At 37.3% G+C, this 20,000-nt stretch overlaps 1 protein-coding gene across 1 annotated transcript in view; it reads right to left on the bottom strand.

The window, feature by feature from the left end:
- The window catches only part of LOC129743418 (uncharacterized), a 29,007-nt gene that overhangs the window by 1,901 nt on the left and 7,106 nt on the right, over window positions 1–20,000 (bottom strand). The gene's annotated exons all lie outside the window — the stretch shown is intronic.

Here is a 20,000-nt window from a genome sequence, read left to right as displayed (position 1 = left end):
AAATATTGAAAGAAAAATTCGAGTAATTCTGGTAACCCTTCGTCGAAAATCCAGGCGGCAGTGGCCAGCCAAGCAGAGGCCGCGCAGACCAACCGAAACCGGGTTCGTTACGGAAATGAGCGAGCGCGGGCATGGGCGGAGAAAGGCCAAATAATGTTCCGGGCAGCCGAAGGCAGATAACGACACATTTTTTCTGGTCTCCTGGAATTATTTGACAGTGAAAATATGAAACAGGACCAGAAACGGATCGGCGACGGATCCGGACCAGGGGACTGTGGTGTGTGGGACGGATGCAGGAAAAAAAGACCCCCGAAACCAAGAGAAAAGATTATGTGCTTATATTTATTTTCCTACCGTCCGTCGTCGACGTCGTCATCGGCTTCTGAATGATTCCGATTTAGGGAAAGGGGAAAGGGTTTTCTCCGGCTTTTTTTCCCTTTTAGTCATGCTTTTGGGGTTTCTCCAAAAGAGGATATTCTTTTCGAAGGTGGTTGGCTGAAACTGGAAGGTCGCCTCGGCGGAATCGGAAACGAAATTCCTGGGAAATGAGGTACTCGATATTCGAACTATCAAAGGCTCAAGGTTTGATTCGGGTTCTTCGGCGGGAAAAGAGCTTAAGAGGAAGTTGTTATTTGTCTCGTCAAAAAAGAACTTCCATACATCGCAGCCCCATAAAGAAGCTATCAATTCTCGACAACTTCATATGCTTTTAAAACATTTGAAAAACAAAAAAATGGGAAATGAAAATTCAATTACACTTCTTATAATAACAAAAAAATTCTAATTCTTATAATAACAAAAAATATGAATTATGTATGAAATAAATAGAATTAATATAATCCTCCCAGGATTTTTTGCACGATTTTTGCGAATTAACACTCGAGCCTAGAGATTTGAGATCTAAAACGTGAGTCAAAGATTTAAGACCTGTGGCATGAGATCCGAGATTTGAGGCGGCCTCTCACCAAAATCAAATCAAGCTGCAATACCTACTTTAGAGTGTCGTGTCAATCGAAAAATACAGAGAAAAAAACTACGAAATTGGGAGGATTTCCTGTGTTGATCTCCATCGACTTGGTCTTTCCGACATTTATTTTGAGACCTTCGGTGAGGTCGTCGAGTTTGCTCTGCATGTTTTGTTGTCTTTAAGCGAGCAAAACATTATCGTCTGCCAGGTCAAAGTCCATTGTCGAAGGATTCCACAGTAATCCTCGATTGGTCTACAGTCGATCGATCCAGTCAAGATCTCATCCATTACGATGAGAAAAAGCAGCGGTGATAAAATACATCCTTGTCTCACTCCAGCAGTTACCGGGATTGGATCGGACGAGGTACCGTCGTGCAGGACCTTGCACGAAAATGCTTCGTACTGTGGTTCGATGAGATGGACTAGTCGCTCTGGAACTCCTCGTCTTCTTAGAGCAGTCCAGATGTTTTCGTGGTTCAGTCGGACGAATGCTTTTATTATTTTTAGTATTATTCGTAGCGTTGTGATGTGGTCCACACATGATCGTCCGAATCAGAATCCAGCTTGTTGCCGTCGGAGTGTAGCGTCTATTTTCTCCTGGATCCTGTTCAGAATCACTTTGCAAAGTACTTTGAGGGTTGTACAGATCAACGTTATGCCTCGCCAGTTACCGCACTCTGTCAGGTCTCCTTTCTTCGGGACCTTTACGAGGATACCCTGCGTCCAGTCGGCCGGTAATGTTACAGTATCTCAAATGTCAGCGAAAAGACGGTTCAACAATTGTGCTGACAAGGCAGGGTCGGCTTTCAGCATTTCAGCAGGAATGCAATCGATTCCAGGCGCTTTGGTGGATTTCATGTCTTTGATTGCCGCTTCTATTGGCTTACTGTTGGCGCTTCGAGCTGCGGGTTCTGTTGGCCATTGCTATTTGTAACTCGGAAGAGTTGTTCAAAATGCTCAGTCCAACGCTTGAGCTGATCTGTTCGATCTGTCAGCAGCTGACCTGCTCGGTCTTTTAGCGGCATTCTTGCATTAGTCCTTACACCACTAAGGCGGCGAGATATATCATATAATAATCGGATATCTCCAATGGCGGCGGCTCTTTCTCCCTCTTCGGCTAGGGAGTTTGTCCAGGCTCTCTTGTCTCGTCTACAAGCTCGTTTAACTGCCTTTTCCAGCTCCGCATATCGTAAGCGGGCGGCTGCTTTGGCTGACCCGGTACATGCCTGCTCAATTCCGACTTTCGCCTTTCTCCGATCATCGATCATCCTCCAGGTTTCATCCGAAATCCATTCACTTCGTCTTCCACAAACTTTACCGAGAGTACCATGACTCGTCGTGATAAAGGCATTCTTGATTCCACGCCACTGTTCTTCGACTGTTCCGTCTGTCGGCAACTCCGAGGCTCGGGATTCTAGCTGTTCAACGTATGCCCTTTTCACCTCTGGATTCTCCAACCGGCAGACGTCGTATCGACACCCGACTTTCTCCTCGCGCCGTTGGACACGCGCAACTCTCAGTCGTATCTCGCCAAGGACGAGGTGATGGTCAGATGCATATGCTGCGCTTCGTTTGTTGCGGACATCAAGAAGGCTCCTTCTCCATTTTCGGCTGATGCAGATGTGGTTAATTTGATTTTCTGTTCGGCCATCTCGGGATACCCAAGTGACCTTATGTGCTGGTCGATGGGGGAAGAGCGATCCTCCGATCACCATGTTGTTGTTGCCACAAAATTCTACAAACAGTTCTCCATTTTCGCTCATCTGTCCTAGGCCATAGCGCCCCATGATGCGCTCAAAGTCCTGATTATCGGAGCCAATCTTTGAGTTGAAGTCGCCTAAGTGGATTTGAATGTCACCCTTCGGAATTCTCTCAACCACGCTGTTCAATTGACTGTAACAATTTAGCCCATAACTAAATTTTTCATTGTTTACTTTGTCTTTACAGTACAACATCAAAATGTCATAGGCATCCTAGATCCAAGGTTTTTGGAAACACAAGGTTCTCCGACTTTCACAGTAAGTAGGCGAGGAATGAGAATTGTATAGATGTGTATAGGTGAACTTGTGGTCTATTCTTATCAGGATCAACATATCACAGTGTCAAAATGGCAATATCTTTGGGTTGCCATCCGTCCCGCAAAAGCGGGACATGTCCCGCTTTTTTGTTGGATGTCCCGCCGTCCCGCTTTTTCATCGAAATGTCCCGCTTTTTTTCATGGAAAACTTTTACGAAATTCACTGACTTACACTGGAAAAAATCAAACTTTATCCTCAATTTCAATTCATTGGTTCAACACAAAAAATCTTTCGAATAGGTTTTTTTTCTCAAAATAAGCGTCAATGTTTCAGAGTTTACATAAGACAATACTGGACTGTTCAAAGTTAGGCCGATGACATAGTAAATACGATGCGATGCGATGCGGCGAATGCGAATCAATGCGGTGAACCACATTTAATGAAAATGTATGTGAATCGCTTAAACCTGACATACTCAACGCGGCGAAGCAGATGTCAATTTGTTCCGCCGCTCGAGTTCGCGTAGGCTGCGTCCGTAAATATTTCGCAAATTCGCATCGCATCGCACTCACTATGTCATCGGCCTTACAATAAAATTATCATTCAGATAAGCGTTCTTGGAGCACGTTGGACAAATGCAATATAAATAACTTTGGTATGAAGAAAAAAATGTTTAAGTTGCTCCCAAATAAATATAGACCTTAATTTTTCGACCTAATCTTAGTTAAATAGCCTTTTTTATACCACTTTTTTCGACTTAATTGTATACAATGATGGAAGTTTTCTTGAGTTTAAAAATTTTAAAAACAAATTTAAAATATATTCAATACTGCACAAAGGTTTTTTACACGATATTAAATCCGTAGTTTGAATGTAGGATTTGAATCATTTTCTCTCAAATATCGTGTTATTTGCGAGAACCGTGGAAAATAACCGTGTTTATGGCAAACAAACCGAGTAAGCAGAAGTGATGTAAAAAAACTGAGCAAAATCAATCCGCGTTAAAAAAACCTTAGTGTACTTTCTAAGAATAACTTTGGCTGATGTTATACGTATAAGTTTGACAATACAATTAAGCTTTTTTTAAGACTTTCTTAAATGTCCCGCTTTTTTCGGCTGTGTCCCGTTTTTTGTCGTGAAATGTCCCGCTTTTTTCTGAAAGTATCTGGCAAGCCTACAATATCTGTATGATAAATTTCAACCAAGGTTCCGAAATTGGATCATTTCTCCTTATCGTCAAGCGAGAGAATTCTCCGCCGAAACAAACATGGTGTATTTTCTCTCTGCTACAATCACGCGTGACATTTTGTCAGCCTAGAGAGAGTTCCTGCAAAGAATCTTGTTTCATTGTATTCTACGGGCAGACGAATGCAACAAATCACCTATCTATAATGAATCAACTCAACGATGATAAACGACATTAAAATATAAGTTGTCGCTTGTCATCTCTGAATGCTATCTGTGAAGAGCGACTCAAGAGACAACTCTGAGCGATGTATTATCCTTCGTTTGTTTCCGATTTGGTTTGGTTGTAACGTTCAGCAGAAGGATGGAGCAGTTTTCCTAACAGAAGAATCGGCGTATACAAATCGTATACCTATACGTATTTAGACTTATTTGGAATTCGACATTGTTCTGGAATTTTTACGATCCACCTAGATAATTTTTGAATTACTTGTTTTTACTTAATGGAGAACATTAGTTTATTCCTTATGCATGGTGGTATCGTTCCAGTCGAATTCATTTGAATGAAAAATATACATTTCCCATCAAAATTAATACTTTTCTGCACTTTTCATGGTTGAATAGAAATAAATTATGCTTTGATGTTAAATTTGAAATTTAAAACTCACCCCAGATATTTGGTTATGCAATGTATTTTTTAAAATAAAATGATAAATGATGCCTTTTGGAAAAAAATGTTCTGATGAATAGTTAATTCTGGGGTTTCATTTTGGGAATTTGTCATTTTGGGCATCGCCGTAGAATGGGGGAAAGGGGGGTTGGCTATATATCAACCCCCCCCCCCCCCCTCTCTCATGAGGGTCTAGGAAAAGTGAGCGGATGCTTTACTCACATGATAGAAATTCATATCTGAATATTGAATTTGAAATCAGATTAAACTCATTTCAGAGGATCCCTATTATCAAAATGGAAATTGTATTTCTGTTTTCATATTTCAAATTCCGTATCTAGGATTCCTGGCATGCTTCCGAAAATCAATCATTTTCACTGAGCCATGCTTGACTACATTCAGAGCCAAAAAATCAAAGCAGTCAAATTTTCCTTCTTCAACCAAATCATACAAACAATCATGCATGACAACGACGCTTCTGTATTTGAAAAACTTTTGCGATACATGATGAGGTAAAAAAGGACGCAGACTATCAGCAACGAACGTCTCGATGCTGATTTCCGTCCCCTAACGACTTTCAACCTTTAGGATCATAACTGATATGTATCAGTTCTGAGCGATCTATGTAGGCTATCAGATGATTTTTTATTTTTCGTTTTGCCTAGAAGGACAAAATCATGACTAGGTAACCGCAATGAACTGTCCAGCATGTGCTACAGCTTTTTTGAACATGTGGTCCTGGTATTTATTCAGATTTTTCCTTTTGAAACATTAATGATCGTCTATCAATAACGAGCATTATCAACAATGATGCGAGGATAGACGTTCGGGAATGATTGAGGGAGCGACGTTCAAAATGTATCACCAAGTATGTCGATCACCGTCGATTAGCCACGTGACGAATAGCAACGGTAGCTTCCGGTGGGGCATGGTATATCTTCTTGTATCAAGTTAGTGTTGATTTTCAACATATATTCAATGGGTACTTTTACCACGTGCGTATCACAGCACTCGGAGGTAGCATCATTCTAGCTAGAAACCATTCCTGATTGCTTTTCTTGAGCGATTTTCCGACCACTGATTTCTGGTATTCGATTCACATCGTCATTAGAAAAAAAATGAAATGGTGTTTCGAAATCGTTATTAAAATTAGGTTTTGTATTTCATTTAAAAAAAAATGTCCATGAATTTTTTCTTCAACTCATATTTTATGCATATAAGTTGAAACTTCATGGAATGGTGGATAATTACTTAGTGAGTATGTAAGATTCATCATTTGGAATTCATATTTTAATTCAGATTCACAAGTTGGATTGAAAATAAAGAAAATAAATAATGAATTCAGATTGAATAAAAAAAAACCTTTAAATTAAAATACTATTAAATTGAGGGCTTTGAAAGAAATTTCAATTCTGCCATAAAGATGGTAAAACGACTATAATCGCAGCAAAAAAAATCTGTGCTGGTATTGGAAATCTGATCTGAAATCTAAATTTGGAAGTGCAGATCCCGTTCGTTTTTGGCAACATGTCCAAACATTTTGTGTTGCCAAATTCAAACGGTTTTTTATGAGGTTTTTTTCTTTTATTTTTACAAAATTATGATTTTTATTATCAATCATGTTATTTTAAGTCAATGTTCGACCATTTTAAGAATTTTTATATTTTTTTCTTATGTTTTCGATACATTTTGCACTATTTGTTTTGTTTATAATCATTGTTTTTTTGTCATTTTTGCTGTTTTTGTCATTTTTCATCATTTTTAAGTAGATTTTGTCATTTTTAGTCTATTGTTTGTATTTATTTTTGATTTTTTTCAAATTTTTCATCTTTTTGTAGTTTTTGAGTACTTAAATTTTTTTTAATTTTTTTTTTGATTTTGTTATTGTATTATATCACCTTTTCTGAACGTAAAAACGTATTTTTGGTGTTTGTCTAAATTATATTGGTTCTGTTACAGAGGAAACTAAATGGTAATGTCGCTTTTAAAAACCGTTCAATTTTGGCACATGTGCCAAAATCGAATGTTGCCAAAAACGAATGGGGTCTGTTGTATTTTTTGTACACTTTATCAAAAGTATTGAAAATGTTTGAATGTCACTCTGAAAAACTGAAAAAAAACTACTGAAGAATGCTTCGAGTTCCTCGCAAGCCCGCAACTCAAATTAACTCCTTCTCAGATAACTTACCATTATCAACAATGCATCAAACTGAGAATAAATTGTGAATAACGAAACTAATGAAAAATAATATAAAATGTTCATTGAGTGTAGGATAATGTTTGTGATCGATTAAGATTTAAAAGTTGTTTGAATCCTTAAACCTTTCGATGGAAAATTACTTTTTTTCTTAGAAATAATGATGACTAATTATGCAATTTTTTCAATATCCTCACCGTTTCTCACACTTTGCGGAACAAATAGTAACCAAAATGTCATAAGTAAGTTCCTTTTAATTCTTAGAATATTTTTTGTCAAAACATGACTCAAAAATATCCACGCGTTTTCGAGATATTTTGATTTTAGTTTATGTTATACATAATTCTGCCACCGCCCGACGTAGCGATAAACGTATGAGCGATCCATGTGATCCAACTCAGAGCCAAGTTTTTCGCTGCTGATAAATGCTACGAACCTATCGCAAGCGAATGCGACAAACTAAAATTTTCCCCCTGTCGAATTGTTCTGCAGCTATACAAGGAACGGGGAATTATCTTGTTAGTATCTTGTTGAACCTCCAATGGGTGTTGACGAGATAGAATTCCACTCTGCCGCGAACAAGACAAGCAACGTATGCTCTCCGATAATACAGGAATAAGTGTCGCGCAACATGTTCTCTGCTCACACAGTAATTGAAAGCGGTTCTTCTCACTACCTGAGAGAGCTTTGGAAACAGCGTTCAGAGATCAGCTATCTTGAGCGAATCTCGGAAGCTTGATTTCAACCATATAATAGAATTCAACCATGTGACATATCATGAGACATAATCTGACCATGCGATAAAATCAGTCCATGTGACATAATCGGACATAATCTGGCCATGCAACATAATCCGACCATGTGACATAGTCCGACCATGCAACATAAAATTACAATGTTATACAATCGGACCGCGTGAAATAATTTGGCCATGAAACACAATCCGACCATGTGGCATTATCAGACCATGCAACATAATCAGACCATGTGAGATAACCCGACTGTTACCTTATGACATAATCTGACTATGCAATATAATCTGACCATGCAACATAATTCGACCATGTGACACAATCCGACCTTGTGGCATAATCGGATCGCGCAACATAATCCGACCGTGTGGGCATAATCTGACCATCTGACATAATCGAACCATGCAACATAATCTGACGCTGTCTCTGCAACTGGTCCATTTTGCTCCACGCCACGGTTGCCACTGAACTACTGTAAATCGACATCTGCGTTGAATTACCACTGGTGGGGTCAAAGTTTAGATCGAAGCGCAGCAAACGTCTGCTCATTTCGACGGCAAACAGAGAATGAAACCGAGTTGACCGACGAGCCCTTTCTTTTAAAGATTAGTTGGCAGGAAAAATCAAAACCCACCAGGGAGCGGGGCGTCCGTGTTTTTTTTTCATTTTAAACCGAATCAACGATGAACAGGGATGATAAGTCTTTTGAAAATGATGTCCTTTAATTGGAAAGTTTTCGTGACGCGAGATCCATTTGGGAATTTCAATTTGTCCCCCTATAGTGTTGCCGTACGACGTATTTCTACGTCAAAAGGAACGAACTCATCAATCTGTAGACAGTTGGGTTCAAGATGGATATCGTTCTGTGGTGCTGCGATACATATTTAGTGAACTTTCATCAATCAGCTTCTTACAGATAAAGAATGATGGCACATTGCAATGCGAATAACCGTTTTCTGGTTTTCTGAATGCTATAAACTTTCGGATGAAAAAAATTGTTGGTCGCGCAAAAATAAACGAAAACAACTCAAGTTCAGAAGAAACACGTCCGTTCTCGAGCACGGCTTGCTTTGACTCTCATATTATTCTTTGAAAGCCTGTAGCTCTCAAAACAATGAGTCAACAACTCAACAATGCTCTAGATGGATTATTCGAACACACAACATTTTCGTGATGAAATTGGACAGCCACGTGATAACTCCTTCCAATACTGTATTGAACTCGAGAAAATCGATCATGTTTTACAAGAGTGACTACTGTAAAATATCCCTAAACGCTTTGAAAGCCTCCGAACGGAGAAGAATTTCAACTTCGTGGAGCATCGTTAGAGGCACGTCGAAAACCCTGTAAAAACAAAAACTCTTGGCAGTTGAACAGATCTCGAAGTGTACTTGATCTATAGGATCCAGAAGTTTTCCACATAAGTCAGCAATCTGTGATTCGTATTTTTAGAATCCACGTTTGATTGTTTCAGAAGTATGGTTTAACACCAGTTTTTACATTTTTTGATGACATGATCTTGAAAAAAAATCTGATCACATTAGATTGAGTCGATTTGGAATCATTTTTGAATTTCTTAAACCCTGGGGTCTAAAAAGCTACGTTTTGATTCAGAACTTATCCATGATTTTTTTGTAAAATTTTTAAGAAAAGTTTACATGAGTAAATTTGAACTTTCAGGTTTGTATGGGAAAATTCAATATTCTGTACTGAAAAATCAACATAATTTTTGTTTGTGGAAGCGAGTCTTATGGTTCTGATTTTTGTGCCATTTTATAAATTCTTCAAAGTAATTTTTCCGCTGAACAACTTTGTCAAAGACCGTAACTTCGTATCTCATTAGGCAAAAAAGTTATTAGGTGTTGAACGGTGGCTGTTAATGTTGATTTTTCAGTACAAAATATTCAATTTACCCATACCAACCTTAAAAGTTCAAATTTACTCATGTAAACGTTTCTTAAAAATTTAGCAAGAAATCATGGATGAGTTTTGAACCAAAACGAAGGTTTAAAAACCCAAGGGTTTTAGAAATTCAGAAATGATCTCAAATCGGCTCAGTCTAGTAACACATAGCTCCTAGCTTCAGTTTACTTATGCACTTATTTTTCCTCAAGCATAGAGGAGGAGTAAGCCTTGAATTTTGGGCGACGCACGCGATTTTGTTTTCGTCCATCAAAAGTTTTAATTTAATCAAAGTTGAACTATAGACATTTTAGAACTAAACAGTGAAAATGATTGAGTAGTGACCGGTGGAAGTTCCTGGAGTGGTTTGTGCTTTGTTTCGGAATGCTGAAACAGGGTTGGGGGAGTGCACAAGGAATCTGAACGACAGCCGGTTCGAAGGAAGAGCTTTCTAGTCGAAAACAACGAAGACTTATTTGGTCTGATTCAACCTTTTCTACTATTTCAAACTTTTATATTGTATAATTCTCCTTTAGAAACTTCCAAATTATGTAGCAGGTAAATATATAAGTAATCCATATGAATTGATTGATATAAATTGAAGCGTTTGGTAGGGAACTCCACGCTGTATTTTTCTCTTGGCTACAAAATTTTTTTTCGGTATGGTTGGCCTAGCCGTAGCTATCTTTCCAAAACTATACTTTTTGTACAGATTGGTAGATAAGCAAAAGTAGTGTTAAATTGATACAACTATAACTTTAACGAGTATAAATTCTGGAGTTTTTCGAATTTTCCCACCCTTAAGATCCCCGTCGATATCGGTGGTTAAATTTTACAAAGTGAAGTTCCTTCTATTTTTCAATGGTGCCGATCCCATTAGCAGGAAAGAAAAAAATACCCCGTATGCCAACCAATGCCACCAGGCAAGGTGACGAACGTGGTGGTTGCGGGAAGAAAAAAAAGCCGGAAATAAAATAAAATGGAGCAAAAAAAAAATGGGCAAACGGCAGAAATTGTTGAATTCGGTACACTTGATTTGAGATGCAAAAAAGAGAGCAATTCAATTATAAATCAACGATATGGTTGGTGGTTTGTAGGAAGAGAAAGGTTCGTTGCTCTAGGGAAGGTGGATTGGACAGGAACATACGTACGTATACCTATTTCCTAGGGCGCAGCGACGCGGGGTAGTCGCGTGCAATTTCGAGTGGTCGTCGACGTCTGGTTTTATGCTTTTTTTTGTGTGTTTCCTTTTTTTTCGGTGTGTAACACGATGAAGTTACGGTGCGGTTCCTCTGAGTTGTTGGTGTATATGGTAGGTTCCTACTCGAGCTGCCACTCATCAGTGATTATGTTGCACCCTGTCGTTGCTGATGCTGTTGATGATGTGGGTGGAATGTGGCTGTGTATATGCTTGTATTTTTGCCCAGGAATCGGAACAAAAACCTCACTAGTGACACCGGTTTTGAGTGGGTGGCGGCACAATGATGACGGCAGTTACGGCACGTTGATTGATATGCTTCCAACCAACAACACTCACAGTTCCTGATGCAGCAGCCCTTTTTCTCACTCAACTCTCCAACTCGGAACATCCAGGGGGGATGAATTACGACGACTTGGTGCCGGACATGAACCGTGCAATTCCAGGACTTTTAGAATCACCCTTGCGCAAACATCATCGGCAGCAGCAAGCAAGTAAGGGATCAGGATGCAGTTTGCCACTGTAGGAACACTAAAGGCAGGTGAAGCATATTTTTCGGTTAACTTACTTGTCGCAGCAAGATTTCTTCCATCATCGCAGGCTGGCTGCCTGATGCTGCTCTCTTATCGTGTGTGTAATTTTAAAAACATACTTCAGGAAGTTGAATGGAAACAGGATACTGTGCAAGTTGGATTGGATATCAGTTTTGAAGTGTTTCCCATACACAACGTTATAATTTCACCAGATGATCGAGATGATGTTTAGAACCTGCTCTACTTCACAGATTTCATAGTTTTGTGCCTTGAAAATGTTACTTAAAAAATATCACATTACTTGAAAAATATTTTGTAGGTAATATCCTTCAAAATTTCGAATAATACATGCTGATGTACACAAAACCTTTCAAACAAAAAACATGCAAAGCTCACTTTTGCATATCACTTTATTTCCGATATTTCCAATCGCAAAGCTAAGCATTTTTTTAGATTTTTTATTCAATATTCTACAGAACCACCCACATACACGACGAAGCAACATACATACATTCAGCAAGTACTTCTTCTGCTGCTTCTTAGTCTCCGTCTTCGTCATGTATATTTTATTATCGTGATTCTCATTTATTCATTTATTTCGTTTTTCTTCTACTTCATCGATTTCGTCCTTCTTTGGTCCGCGTATTATTTTCCTTGGTGCGCGAAATTTTCTTTCCCGTCGTTTTTCCCACCCCCTGCCGCGAGCATAAAATGTTAAGGTAATTCGAATACCTTAACATTTTATTCTCGTTCTTCAATTCATTCAAAATTTGATTCATGATTTTCGAAACTCATATGCATTCTCAACATTTGGATAATAATTTTCAGAATATGAAACAAAAAATAGGTATAAGAAACCATCCTGAATTTTTGTTTCATATTAAGATTCGACCTTTCTAAACTTAATTATTATGCAGAGAATGGTCTGGCGAATGTGGGATGCCCGAGAATTTGAATAACGGTAGCTATAAATCGAGTGAATTGGAGGAATATTTTTCATCAGGTTATGTCGTGAGACGGAAAATAATTTACTCAGAATCTTTATATTCATATTTTAATTCAGTATCACAAGTAAGATGAAAAATTAACAATTGAAATAATGAGTTCCGATTAAATACAAGTACTTCAAAATTTGAGCTTTTCAGAACATTTTTCGCACGTAGCTGAGCCGAGAAATTCCGAGCAATTTATTTTTTGAAATACCAGTCACAAATCGAGTAATTAATTTAAATTTTTCATTCCAAAACCCGGACAAATCCGAGCAAATTCTAGGCAATAATCCAAAAACAAATTGAGGAAGAAATAAAAAAAAATTGAAATTTGATATTTTTTAATTTAGACCGGATTTGTCTCGAAAATTTCATTGAAAATCTGGGCAAGCCCGAAAAAAGGCAGACAATCTGGAATGGTTATTCATAATTGAGTCCTATTTTGGAAACAAATTTCACTTCTTGATTAATTTTAAAAATTCTAACTGGAATAAAAAAAATTAGAGAACGAATGACCATGTTGGTTAAAATCCTCTATAAATAAACAAAATAGAATAGAATAGAACTGGAATAAAGGGTGATACGGTCAAAATTTGGTCAATATCAACTTGACGTATTTCCTTCAATTTTGCATTTAAAAAACCTGAACACCCTGAATCAAAGCAATCGAAAGATTCCCTTTAATTCAACCACGGTAAATGAAAAGTTCATATACCAGTATTTCGATAGCAACTTACTACCTTCTTCAGTGAACGTTTTCGATTGAATCGAATCGAAAACGTTCACTGAAGAAGGTAGTAAGTTGCTATCGAAATACTGGTATATGAACTTTTCATTTACCGTGGTTGAATTAAAGGGAATCTTTCGATTGCTTTGATTCAGTTGAATCATTCAACCAAGTAGGCTCATATCACAACAGCCTGAACACCCCTCATTTTGAAGGTGTGTGTGTGTAGAATGTTGCTCCTATTTTGATTTTGGAATTCACTCTTCAGTTGTCAAAATGCTGTCCAAGGAAGAAGAGCAGCGTATCAAAATTTTGCTCGCGCATCTCGAAAATCCGAGCTACTCGCACGCAAAGCTGGCAAAATCGCTAAAAGCCAAATCAACCGTTACAAATGCAATTAAAGTGTTTGGGGAACGTTTGTCGACAGCCAGGAAGTCTGGATCGGGGGGAAAACGAAAATCGGAAGCCGCTGAGACGACAAAGAGAGTTGCCGGTAGTTTCAAGCAAAACCCTAACCTCTCTCTCCGAGATGCCGCAAATAAGCTGGGTGTATCCTCTTCAACCGTGCATCGAGCCAAAAAACGAGCTGGACTATCGACTTACAAGAAGGTAGTGAATCTAAATCGCGATGATAAACAAAATACGACGGCCAAAGCGCGATTCCGGAGGCTGTACACGACGATGCTGCCTAAGTTTGACTGCGTGGTAATGGACGACGAAACCTACGTCAAAGCCGACTACAAGCAGCTTCCGGGCAGGAGTTTTATACGGAAAAAGGAAGGGGAAAGGTAGCAGATATTTTCAAGCACATGAAACTGTCAAAGCTCGTGAAGAAATATCTGGTTTGGCAAGCCATCTGAACCTGTGGCTTGAAAAGCGGAATTTTTATAGCTTCCGGGACTGTCAACCAAGAAATTTACGTGAAAGAGTGTTTGAATAAACGTCTGCTGCCTTTCCTGAAGAAACACGGTTGTTCCGTACTGTTTTAGCCGGATTTGATAAAAAGGCCATGGAGTGATGCGATGCCAACAACGTGCAGGTGGTTCCCAAGGACAAAAACCCTCCCAACACGCCAGAGCTCCGCCCAATTGAGAAATACTGGGCTATTGTTGAGCGGAACCTAAAAAAGACCAAAAAAACTGCTAAGGACGAGCAGCAGTTCAATACAAACTGGCTTTCTGCGGCGAAGAAGGTGGACAAGGTGGTTGTACAAAATCTGATGGCAGGCGTTAAGCGTAAGGCCTGACAATTCGGATTTGGAAAAGCGGAAGCCTAACTGAATATTTTTCCTGAATTTAATACTAATTAAATTTGAAAAAGAAAATGAATTTGATTTTTTAAATAAACGATTTCACCGATTTACACGCGTTTTCCCTTGACCAAATTTTGACCGTATCACTCTTTAATATTTAGAAATAATATTGAAATTAGTAACAAAATCCAAAATTTAAACTTGAATTCAGGTTTAAAATTCAGATTCAGAATTAATTTTCAAAATTCAGATTCGTATTAGCTCGATAATGAGTAATACTGGTAAAAATATAAACATGCCTATTTCGTTGAAGAATTCAAATCGCAAGAGATAGCATATTTATTATATCGATTGTTAATTTAATTTTAAAATTCAAATAAAAAGAGTCAGTTTGTATGCACAACTCAGCTGAGAATCACAAAGATTAAGAAGAATTATATTATATTTTGCAAGTGTTTTTCTGCAGAAATTTTGTTTTTAAAGATCATCCATAGGGTCTTTTGAATGACAAGATTCTAGGACGTATTTTCACAAGTGACGATATAATATGAAAAATGTAAATAATAGTGTAAAAAAGTTTAAAGATGAATAATCAAATAAGTATTTTTTTTTCAATGTATACATTGAGCAAAAATATCATAGGAAAAAAATGTATTATTCGAAAAGTAAGTCGTGGACATACTGACTTTCAACTGCAATGACATTTCAAATTTTGTTGTGGCAAAATTAGGAAGACTAAGTTGGCCTTGCTCGAGTCGCATTTTTTCCGCGGTCGCGTTTAGCTTCGTGATTTCACTAAATTTATTTTTTCTTTGATGGATAAGTTTCAATAAGTTCGACAGTTCGGCAAATTCTTTTCTCTCGGTCGATTCTTTGAAATTCGTAAATTTGAATCTCAAGTAGAATGAAATAAATTTAAATCTTAATAGTTTGTGAGTTTGTTGGAAGTGACCGATGAAAGGGGGGGCTGGTACTACGCCCTCAAGACCGGTCCAGGATCATTGTGCTCCCAAAGGATTGATGAATTTCAGATGAACTCTGAAGTCTGTTTCACATAGAATCTGGTCGCATCTTTTCATTTACTGCAGCGCCCCTAGTTGTCAAATCGTAAATCTATTAACAGTGTTTTTGTCCGAATGGTTTGTTTACTTAGTGGTGAAAATTTTCATCAAGATTGAAGAAGTTAGTCAAAAGTTATGGACGATGGAACGCGAAACGCGAGATAAAATTCTGCACACTCACATAGAGGAACCGGTCAGGGCAGGGGTAAAGATCGCGAAATTCCTGGAATATCCAAAATCGACTGTAAATTCGGTGCTGCAACGTTACTGGGAGACCCTTACAAACAAACCAGGCGTAAAAGTGGAACATATGACCGGAAGCTGTGAGGAAAGGTAATTCGATCAGTTCACAATAATCCTGGAATTTCCTTGCGTGATTTGGCAAAAAAGTTCAAGACGAACCACAGTACAGCTTGACGAATTTGTTTGCGAGAAAGCTTGCGGTCGTATCATGCAAGCAAACACCCCAACAGGACGCTGAAACAAAACCTGGTTGCCAAAACCAGGACAAGGAAGTTGTACGAGAAAGTGTTGACCAAGTACAGCGGATGCATTTTGATGGACGACGAACTTACGTCAAAATGGATTTTGGACAAATACCCGGTAACAAATTTTACCTTGCGAAGCGTAAAGGGAATGTTGCGGGTAGATTCAAGTTTGTTTTCGCAGATAAATTTGCTCGTAAGTTGATGATTTGGCAGGGGATCTGTAGTTGTGGGAAGAAGACTAAGATTTTCATCACTGGGGGCACAATGAATGGAAATGTTTACAAAGAAGAATGTCTCCAGAAGAGGGTTTTGCCATTTATTCAGTCCCACAAAGGTCCGGTGAAGTTCTGGCCGGACCTGGCAAGCTGCCACTACAGCCGGGATGTCGTTAAGTGGCATAAGGAGAACGAGATCGATTTTGTTGAAAAAAGTATCAATCCACCAAACTGTCCGGATTTTCGTCCCATCGTGAAATATTGGGCAATAGTTAAGGGCAAACTGAAGAAATGTGGCAGAACCATGAAAAACCCCGCTCAAATGGAAAAGTGGTGGAACAAGATGGCGAATGAGGTTACCAGTAGTACTGTGCAAAAAATGATGGGTGGTATCACGAAAAAAGTTCGAAAATTCATCCGAAAAGTTGACGAATGATTTTTATATATTTTTTTCCTTAGGGTGCAATGAAAACCCTACAAAATGACATTTTTTACTTTTGTTTTACGTTAGTTCTTTGCGGAGAAATGATCTATTTTATCCGACCAGATTCTATGTGAAACAGACTTTAGATCGATCCGAGCATTTAAGATAAGTACCTGTTTTTCATTTTGACGAAATACATTTGTTGAAAAGTGGTTTGATTAAGTTTATAAGAATGATTTCACTTGTTTTGCTTAAAATGCTTGATTTTGAAATTTGAAATATTTCAACGGTTCAATAGCTTAGCTTAGCTTGATCGACTACTCACATCCACCTTAAGTCATTGAACTCAAAATTCCACTTTAAACTACAACTGAAACTGATTTGATACTTTTGTGTTAGACTCTATTTTGTCATCATTAATAGTTAAACATTTCGGATTCCATAACCGCAGGCGTGGCTAAGTAGAACGAATTCCACATCGCCAATGGTTGCTATTCCGTGATTGAACGAGGCCATCATTTTTGTCCAGAGGTCAAAAGAATCGTGTCTGGGATTGACAGCATATTCTCAATGAACAAAACTGATTCTCTATCTTTATACATCAATAACGGCGCCGGCCACGTCCTAGTAGTCAATAGGGTTAGTTGCCCTACTTTGGACCCTTTAAGCGGTGGTTTTTGAAAAAGCATGCTTTTCTCATGAATGGGCGTGAAGTTTATACTTTTCAGGAAATTTATTTATAGTTAATGATCTAATCTGCAAGTATCAATGAAAATTTTCGGCATAGGATTCGCCGTTATCGAAAGATTTGGAAAGAAATAGATGATCAAAATTTCCATCTTTGAACCTACTGTTCCTATTTTGGTACTAAACTGGTTCCTTTCATTGGACCTAGATCTATAATTCCTATAAAAAGTATGATTTTTCGAAAATAAATATACAAATTCATTAAAAATGTAATCTTTAATCAAACATTATCATAAAAAGTATTACAGATTTTTAATGATTAAAACACTTAAGTTTCTGTTAAGAATATTTCTAACACTTTTACTCCTTGTCGGCTTTATCAGCAGAACAATCGTTGAATTTTTTTTTGTTTACAAAATTGTAGCTTATTTGTGTAAAGCTGACAAAAAAATGTTAGAAATGTTTAATAAATATTGGTTCTGAATTATGCACCAATTGGAAATTCGCACTTTTTTTTGAATTTTTGGTATTGAAACAAAGTTTTGGTGGTGTAAGGTCCAAAAATGGAACATTAAAGTCAAAAGTCTCCTAAATTTGGACCCATTACAAATTTTCCGGGTTTTCCATTGATTTTCATTTATTTTAGGAAAAATAGGTTGTATGGTTCATATTCTTCACAGTGAGAGTAATTTCCCTTTAAAATTTGGCTTGGACAGTAAAAAATCGTGATTTTTCCTTATACACTCTAGTTTCTCAAAACGCGCCCTACTAATTGAGCTGTCTGATTTACCACTGATGAGGAGGTACATTTTTAAATACGTTGAAAATTTTATTAGAAAGACTTTTTATGGCAAAAAGTGGTATGGTAGGATTCAGGAAGAATTAGAGTTCATTGTGTGCATTGTAGTATCTTTATACTATGCTTGCAAAATAAGTTATTTATAATTTCAGGCATTTTAGGACTAAAGTAGGCTCTAGGTCCAAAGTAGGAGCACTATAGAGAGGAAAATAAGAGAAAAGGATGAAAGAAATCAAACTTATGCTTTAGGACCGAGGTCACCTCTGCATCCTAGCAAAACAATTTTGGTGCGGATGTGGGGAAAAGGGATATGATCAGGAAACACTTTTGACATGTGTAAAGATCTTGTTCTCAAAACCTATTTTCCTATGCTTCTAGTGTTTACTATAAGGATCTTATTTTTGAAAAATCCAAAAAGAATGTGACTGGCACTATTGTGATAACTAATAAGAAGTAATGCAATGATATTTTATTTTAAAAATAAATATCTGCTTGATTTTTTCATGAGTAATTAAATTTGCTGTTTTTTTTAGTTCATTTACGTGTAACTAACATATGCCACATTTAGAATAAAACAATTGCAAGATTTATAATTCGGCTGAACGCTATCTATCCAGATATCTCAAATTTATCAGAGGATTAAATTTACATACTTTCCTAACTCTAACAGTAAGGCTTGTGAACAACAAACTCGAGAGGTTTAATATAATCGAAAGAAATTTTGTGAAATGCATTAGTGTTTTAATTTTATGAAACATAGAATTTTAAACAAACATTAAATCTATTTTAACAAGTTTTGAAATACAGAAAATAATGTATTTCTATACAAAAATCTTTCATAATTTCCTCACTATTTTCCCTGATATTCTTAAAAATTTCCAAATCAAGCTTTATTCTTCACTTCAATGAAAAATTTTGTAAACATATCTATGATCAGTCAGATTCTACAATTGCGTTTTAGAGGGAATATGACCTCGTTTGTATGGCTTAGCTATTTGTTTTAAAAAAAATGATCATTCAATTTTCTAAAAAGCCTCAATTTTTATAGGTATTTCATTCTCAGTTATCAGTGAGAATTTTTAAAATCTAAAATTATAGATCTTGAAAATGAAATAATGAACAGGTTAAGTTCTAGAAATATCTTTGATATTAGAATAAAATTGAAATAAAATTCCACGAAAGATTGAACTTTTCAGACAGGAATCAAGCTGCTCATGCCTTTCATTAATTAAGAGCCTTTCAGTAGTTGAAAAGTAAATAAAATATTCAATACTTAGCTTCAGGTTTGAAAGGTCCCCAAGAGTAACCATTTGTGTTTTGCAGATTTGACCGATGATGTTCCGCTAGACTTACAACCTCCTACATTCCGCTGCTTGATATGCTCGCTCGCTCTTGTTGACCGTCCGGCTGACTGGCCTGTCACTCATACCGTTAGCTCAATTCTAGGTCTTCTAAATCGGCATTTTAACGATGATTAAACTTAATTTTCATAAAAAAATTTCTCTAATCAAACAAACTGAAATTCAGGAGCCTGAAAAACACGTCAGTTTCCTGTCGATGACTACTTAGATCCCGAATGATTTCACTTGCTTAAAATGCTTGATTTTGAAATTTGAAATATTTCAACGGTTCAATACAGTAAAAACTTGTATACAAGTTTAATTGCTTCGAAGTGCTATTTTTATCAAATGATTAGCGATTTATTGGCGAAGTAAACATGGCGACGAATTAAAAAGAACTAATGATAAGGAGTGTATTCGAAAAAATTCAACACTTTGTTTTGTTAATAACTGTTGAATGCATGGATGAAAATTGATGGAATTTCCAGTGAAGCTTCCTAGTAATGTAGTGTGTACGCGTACAAAATTTGGTGACAATCTGTTAAGTGGTTTTAGAGGTAGCGTCCAATTTCATGGACCTATATTTTTAGCCAGGA

The sequence above is a fragment of the Uranotaenia lowii genome, chromosome 2 (genome assembly GCF_029784155.1).
Source record: "Uranotaenia lowii strain MFRU-FL chromosome 2, ASM2978415v1, whole genome shotgun sequence".
NCBI classification, from domain to species: domain Eukaryota; kingdom Metazoa; phylum Arthropoda; class Insecta; order Diptera; family Culicidae; genus Uranotaenia; species Uranotaenia lowii.
The sequence above is the reverse complement of the archived record's forward strand: the minus strand, read 5'-3'. Positions and strand labels throughout refer to the sequence as shown.